Source organism: Hippoglossus hippoglossus, chromosome 9 (genome assembly GCF_009819705.1).
Source record: "Hippoglossus hippoglossus isolate fHipHip1 chromosome 9, fHipHip1.pri, whole genome shotgun sequence".
In the NCBI taxonomy this organism is placed as follows: Eukaryota; Metazoa; Chordata; class Actinopteri; order Pleuronectiformes; family Pleuronectidae; genus Hippoglossus; species Hippoglossus hippoglossus.
In genome coordinates this window covers 8,408,568-8,416,105 of record NC_047159.1, presented here as the reverse complement: position 1 = coordinate 8,416,105, position 7,538 = coordinate 8,408,568, and the positions used below count along the sequence as shown (strand labels likewise).

The window sequence follows — 7,538 nt, the reverse complement described above, 5'->3', positions numbered from 1 at the left end:
GTTAACTGCGAAAATCGATAATGAAAATAATTGTTATTTTCAGCCCTACACACACACGCACGCGCGAGCGCACACACACGCGCATACATCTGAAATCGCTTTCAGAGTGTTTGTTCCTCTGTGTGTGTTCTGCAGAAACACGAGTCATGTCTAAGTTGAAGTGAAAGCAGGAACACGTTCTCACGCAAAATACTTAATTTGCATCATGTCACTGAAGTTCCAAGCAGAAGCTCAGTTTGCTATCACCACACACACACACACACCCACACAAAATGCTGCAAAAGAGGAGCCTGGTGTGCTGTTAGTGTGTCAGAAAGTGTTGTGTGAGTGCGAAAACTGAAACTCCGTTGGCTCCTCATGAGTCCCAATGTGGAAAAATTTATAACTCCTGAATTAGCCTTCCAGGAAGTCAGATGCCTGCAGATGATTCACAGCCGATCAGAGTAACTGAAGGATCCAATTATCTCCCGCCGCCCCCACCCGAACAACCGCACACGCACACACACAAACACACAGACACACATGCATACATAATATACAGTATCACAAATCTTAAATACTATCATGCGTCCTACAATTTACAAAGAACCAGAAATGCATCACGAGTAGGCATGACTCATTCATGGAGCGCTCGCGGAGTTCACACAGAGATTTCTGTCGTACTCTCCCGGGCTGCAGCATTTCAGTCTCGAGTTCTTGAATTGGCTGAATTGTGAATGATGGATTGTTGTTTGCAGCTTTGCAGAAACCAATCCTGTGTTTAAAGGCTCACGAAGTGCGTTGAGTTCAGCTTCTGGCGGCTCTGTAGCTGAGAAACCTACTTAAAACTGTTTAGTTATTCAGTGTATGCATATTTAATGTTGTGTAGCATGCACTGGCAGCCAGTGTTTATTTTACCGTGTGTGTGTGTGTGTGTGTGTGTGTGTGTGTGTGTGTGTGTGTGTGTGTGTGTGTGTGTGTGTGTGTGTGTGTGTGTGTGTGTGTGTGTGTGTGTGTGTGTGTGTGTGTGTGTGTGTGTGTGTGTGTGTGTGTGTGTGTGTGACAACGTTTCTGTGCATGTACTCAAGTTCTTTTTCATTTTAACAGTGTGCACAGTACATTGACTCTCTGTTGTGCAGTCTGTTGCATGTTAGATATACTATTCAGATTTGCTTAACTGCCTAGTAGAGTTACTAATAGATTCACTAGCTTGATTTAGAAATTAGAATAAAAATCAGCATATGCTTTTATGCTTTTAAACTTAAAGATATAATAAGTAACAATTCTTCATTAAAATGTCTAAAAACAACTAGACCTATGTTATATTTTGTTGACTTAGTGTACTTAGATTATCCCAAAAACTTCCAAGAATTTTCAAACCTAGAGAAATCCCCAATTTTATACAAAAAAGTATGGGGGCGTTTAATTTTAACAACCTTTTTATTGCATCATATCCGCTTTACCTGTGTCTTTGTCTGTCTCTGTTATAACTTCTGGAGCAAGTGACGTACGACGAGGGAGACCAAAGCTGCATATTGCATAATTCCATTCCTTAAGGATTAATCATAGAAATAGACAGGTAATGAATATAATCATGAGTTACAGCAGGTCCAGAAACAGTGACTCAAACTTTATTGTATATTCACAAGGGTTGGGCAACTATTCCGTCTTATTATTAGTCATATTTTGAATCACGTTTTTACTATGAATTATGATTCACAAGCTCAAGGTTGAAAAATTCGTGAATGCTGTTTAATACGTCTATTGACTACTGAGCTAAGTCCCTTTTAGACTAATCTCCTCACACATATCATCCAAGCAGTCAGAGACAAAACTAAACTTCTCTTTTCATTTTTTTGCCTCTCATTATGTGTCTGGGAGACCTATATTTTAGTTTTTCATGACATGCTGGGGTCTGTCTTCCCAGGATAATGATAGACTGCAGACTGTGCAGAAGATGTTTTGTATTAGTTGTTGGCAGGATGCCGGACAGCTGGAGGGAAACTTGTTAGTGAGTGTTTTACTAAGTTATTGGGACTTACTAGATACATAGGATCATTTCCTGAAGGACTTTGTCATTTATTTTGATTCTTATAATCCTTGCTTTATCGTCATGGATCCAAGCCTTTTAGTTTTTTTTTTTTTTTCTCTTTTCCCAACCTGCCTCCCTCACTGCGTTCCCAGACGACAGGAAATGGCCAGAAAGCGGCAGGGCTTTACTTGTGTCTTAATAATAGCAGCATTGTGTTGTGCTGGAGCCCTGCATTGTTGTGGGAACGTGAGGCTGAACTAGAGATTACTCCGACCGAAACAAAAACCCTACAGTATGCACCCAATAGAATTTAGCCTACACATGTATAACAAAACAAAAAAAACACACTTGCGAGACAAAAGATAAGTCTTCTCCAGTTCACAGCTGTTGCTGCCTCGTGTTTTCTTTTCTCTTTTTAAAGATAGCTGCAATGTCGAGACGCAGACGGTGGAAACTAAATGTTAATGTAGTGTATATGTTTCCTGAGGCCACTGTGAATATGAGCTTCACTAAATGCCAAACGTGGAGGATTAAAGGTTCTTCTTGCCCTATAGCTTTCTGTATGTGTTGTAGGTCTGTTTTTTCTTTTTACATCTTCTTCTCATCAACCAACAATGTTTAAGTATTTGAGCTTTACACACATACACATTTACATTTCTTTGCGAAACCTACGCATCCAGAACAAAGCTTTTATCCTTTACTGATGGTTTACATTTGAAATAGACTCCATGCATCAGCTGATGCATCAGTCTATGGGAAGTTACGAGGTTATCTCATGTTTCAGCCCCACTTCCTCCTTAACAATATGTTCTTGAATTATGTAAGCTGTGTGCGTCTCGCTTTCTGCTCTATTTGTGTGAAGTGACATGTGAACGAGCTTTGATAACAAACAGGAACACTGAGACTCGAGTCAATCCCATCTCCACCGCTGCAGATGATTTTTTTCATGCAGCTGAGCAATCAGGAAATAAATACATGTATAAAAACCTTTATGCAGCTGTTGCCAGGTTATGCCAGTTTTCATGCTTGGGGTTATAACGTGAAGAGAAAGGGTTGAGAAAAGGTGACACATTGTCCCTTCATGTTAGCTGGTGTGTTGGCTCACAGTGAAGCAGGCTGTTGGGCCTGTCATAACAATATTGAGTGGTGACTGCATTGGAGGGAATTCCTGGCCCTTTTTCTCCTGATAACACACTTGCATAACAGTTGCTTGTGGGGCTCTCATCACACACTGTATGTTCCTTTTGTATTCTCCTTAAATTGAGTTCATGCAAGGCAAAGATGTGGATGGAGTAAGAGAGCTGCTTACATTTTCTTTTGGTCACCTCGGTCATGACTTTGACTTCCGGTGTCGACACTTGTGGCATTTCTTTAATGTCCCAGCTGGTATCGCGTAGATCTGTAATGGTGAGTCAACGATAAACCAATGAGTCAATTTACAGGAAATTAAGTATCTTGCTAACAAATAAATTATCTTCATTTTTAGTACACGTTAGAGCTCTTCAAATGTCAGGATTTAATGCTTTTCTTTGTCGAACATAACAAAAAATGTGATATCTGGGAATTATATTACATGTTATAGACGATTGATAGAGAAAATAATTAACAGATGATCAATATTAAAAATAATTTCCTGCAGTCTTGGTATAATTTAAATTAACTCTAGTGAATTCAAATCATTATAAATTACTATCAATGCAAGATGGATTGACAAATATTATGAATAACACCTTAATATAGATAATTTTATCCGTGATGATTATGAAGATTATAAATACTATAGTTACTGTTAAGCTTTTTTATTTCACATTGCTTCGAGCCATGTTTGTAGTCATTATGCAAAGCTAACAGGCTTTTGGCTGTGGACTATCTATAAGTAAGTGAATAAGTGTATTTTGCAAAATGTTGACCTATTTCTTTAAATCTCTTTTACCTGATGGCTAAAGGAAAAGGGTGCAGAAGACCACAGTGGGTCCCGGGTTCAACTCCTGACCAGCTGGACCTTTTACTGCATATCGCTATTCCTGGCTAAAAAAATTCATTCTTTGCTAGTCAGTATTACGTAAACAGTTTTTATCCAACAAGCGTGACCACATCTTTGGTAGCATTTCTGCTGTTTCTTTTCTAGTTTGTCTTTTGCTATGAAACAAACCAGCTGAACTAATCCTTCTGGGGAATCTGTCTTATTTCATCAAGATTAATACACTGATGTCACAAACGAATCTAGTAAGAATTGAGTCATATGTTTATCAGTGTAACACATTTTAATCACACTCGCAGCATTTTAAGTAACTGCTCTCGAGTTTACTGTTTCCACCTTTGATGTAAGGCTCCAATTTTGGTACATTCTGCATGTGTGTGTGTGTGTGTGTTTGTGTGTCTATGTGTGTGCACTATATCTTTGCATGTGTGCGCTGGTCGCAGGGCAGGGCTTCCTGTTGCTGTGATCGCGGCCCGGGTAGAGTAGAGATCCTTCGCTCTCTGTTCCTCTGCCACCTGGACCTTCACCCATAAACCTGGCACCACCTCCTCTCCTCTCCTCTCCCCTTCTTTTCTCCTGCTCTTTTTCCCTTCCTGTCTGCCCTCTCATTATCCCCCTCATCTGTCTTTCTCTCTGTCCTTGTGACTCTTGTTTCTCCGTCTCCTCCGCTTCCTTTTCTTGTCTGACTCCCTCTCTCCTTTCTGCCTCCTCCTTCCTGTCTCTCTCTTTTTAATAAACCTCCCCCGCTCCCTCTCTCCGACCTCCCGGACTCACACAATCATTTCTTCCCTCCCTCTCAGCTTTGTAAATTTATATCCCCAGCTCTGTGATTCATTCTGAATCAGAGAATTACAATTCAAAGGTAGAAGCAAAATCTGTTTTTCATCCCAGACCTTGTGATACACGTGTCACCGGATTTTTTCTTTCTAATTTATTCACTTTTTCCACTCGTTTTTATGGGAAAATGTGGAATGTTTGATGTTTGATGAGAGCCTTGATGCCACGCAGACTAATTGAGTCGTAGCAGTAGATTGGATCCGGCTGATCTCGGTAATAAGACCAGGGCTATATAAAGGTCAGAAGGATGTGGCTTGCTCTAAATTGCATTTTATACTGTATTATGAGTATGACGATTAGGAGGACATCCTGTTTCTATAGTAATGACAAACCGAATGGCACATGGAGGTGTACATGTGCAAACTTTTACAGACTGTGGATAGTTCACAGGCTGCTCACACGCATTTGAGTCTGTGTGTGTTCAGAACGAGAAAAGAGCTCAACTCGTCACCGAACAGTGAAAGTATGTTTAAGTATGACTGTAAAGACATCGTAACAGCGTCTGTGACATCATGCATAGTTTTCAGCAGGTTTTAAGGACGTGAGGTTGGGTTTGCTGATCGCTGGCTTCATGTTAGTCGTTGTAATCAGAAAATCAGGGCTACAGGGGCAGACTTGAAGGATTGAAGTGTGATCATTTCCAATGTTGATAAATGGTTTGCAAAACCTCAGATAGTAAGAGAAAAATACACCCAACAATGTCTGGAACCCTTGGTTACATCTTCATGTTGCTGTTTTTGGTCAGACAAATGGTTAAACTTCTGTTGTCAAGAGCAAAAAAAAGTTATGGGAAGGTAGGACGTGTGCTGATATTCACATTTGTCCTGTTTAGGTCATAACATTGATTCTTTAAATAGTTAACATCACAGTGTGGACCTACATTTTTAAGTGATTGAGTTGCAGGAGAGAGAACCTCCCAATGAGCCAGTGGGAGTGCATCAGAGCTGTAACTTATATTTCTTTAAATAATTGATCAATCTGCTGACTAGTTTCTAAAATAATCATCAGAAAATTCAGAAAACTAGTCATCACAGATTCCTGGAGCCCAATGAGTCATTTCAAATACAGTAACTAGCTAAAATCCAAAGAAGTTGACTTTATTGTAAACATGTAATATCCCACATTTGAGAAACTACCACCGTCACGTTTTTTGGGCTTTGTAGCTTAAGATATTATTTAATGATTAATTAATGTAGTTGCCAATTAATTTTAAAAAACGTCATAATTTTGGGGTGTTTTCTATTTATTTCCTTCCAGTCAATTTTCCTAACAGCCATCTAGTGGCCATTAGAAACACCACAGCTTTAGCCACTTTTTCAGTGGGCCCAGTGTGCAGCCACCTGCTATGAAGACATGGAAACTCAGGGACCTCTTTTGTGGCTGTGTTTGTGTGTCTGCCCGCTGCACCAAACAAGAGCTTTTCTCAATTGGGGACAACGGGGAGCACGTCGTGGTGTGTGAGAGCTGATACCAAGCTGTTCCGATATAAATAGGACCTCCCTGCAACAAGGCTTCCACCAGTGGCACTGATAATCCTCTACGTGTGGTAAAAGCCTCAAACTTTGTGTGTCCTTGTAGTGTCTCAGTCTCAGTGTCAGTGAATGTCATCTTTACCTTTTGTTTAATCTTTGCAGGCAACATGAAATGAAAAATTAATTATCGCAGTTTTAATCCTGCGTCAGTTGATAATTTTTCTTTGCCAAATATATGTTAAAAAAAAAAACAATATCATATAATTATATAATTTTTACATCAAAATCCCTGTCTTCTCTCTTCTGTAAATGATGACTCATCCTGCACTCAGGGACGTTTTATAATTTTTACATTTTTCAAACTTATATGACCTCACTCCAATATGAACATGGTCGTCATCTTCCTCATTTCATCCCTGTCCAATTCATTGGTAAACCTACAGGTGCAGGCGAAGTTGATGGTAAAGGTCCTCCTCAGCAGAGAGCAGGTTAGACTTTGGCTTTCTCTATTGAGCTGCTAGCCGCTGTCAGTCTGGCCTGGGGAGCGTAAAGCACATTCAGCCTTATTATGGTTACTATAAACATCTGTGACATTTCCCTCCACAGCTTTGTGCTTTTACCGGAAACACGTACATATGTGATGCGTTTCACAGGGACTTAAAGTGGTGGGGGTATTGTTTTTGTAAGAATTATGTATTTTTATTTTTGCCTTTGTTTCCCAATACTCCACAGTCACCATGAGTATACACTGCATACATCAATCAATCAATCAATCAATCAATTTGTATAGCCCATATTAAAAAAAATCACAATTAGCCTCATAGGGCTTAACAAGGTGTGACATCCTCTGCCCTTAACCCTCAACAAGAGTAAGGACATGGTGTCCAGACCTTTAGTCCTAATGACATAACCATTGCATCATACCTCCATCCCATTCAATGTTGTGTTACGATAAGAAATTACTCTGTGAGCTGACACAAGTCATGAGGTTAGTCACGCTCACCAAATCAATTCACATGTGTCTTTTTCACGCGTCCTGTTTCCTTCCTGCTTGATTAAAAAACGTATTTGAGAGTGTTCGAGGTGTTGGGAGCAACAAAGTGATGAGGGCAGGTGATAAGGTAAGAGCTCTGCTGCTCATTTATGCTGTAATTTGCTGTAAGGCTTCTTTAAATAAATATCTTGGCTAATCATTACAAAATTGTGTAAAACGCTACATTCCCAGGGCACAATTTGG

General features: G+C 39.8%; 1 protein-coding gene across 3 annotated transcripts in view; it reads left to right on the top strand.

Annotated features, from left to right (window-relative positions):
• sh2b3 (SH2B adaptor protein 3) overlaps window positions 1-7,538 on the top strand; it is a 48,159-nt gene that overhangs the window by 3,751 nt on the left and 36,870 nt on the right. The window contains exon 1 of one of the 3 annotated variants that reach the window (XM_034597024.1): window positions 7,182-7,422. The exons of the other annotated variants lie outside the window; for them this stretch is intronic. The gene's annotated coding sequence lies outside the window, so the exon portion shown is untranslated. Of the gene's footprint in view, window positions 1-7,181; window positions 7,423-7,538 lie in introns of those variants that run through there. 3 annotated transcript variants of the gene reach the window in all.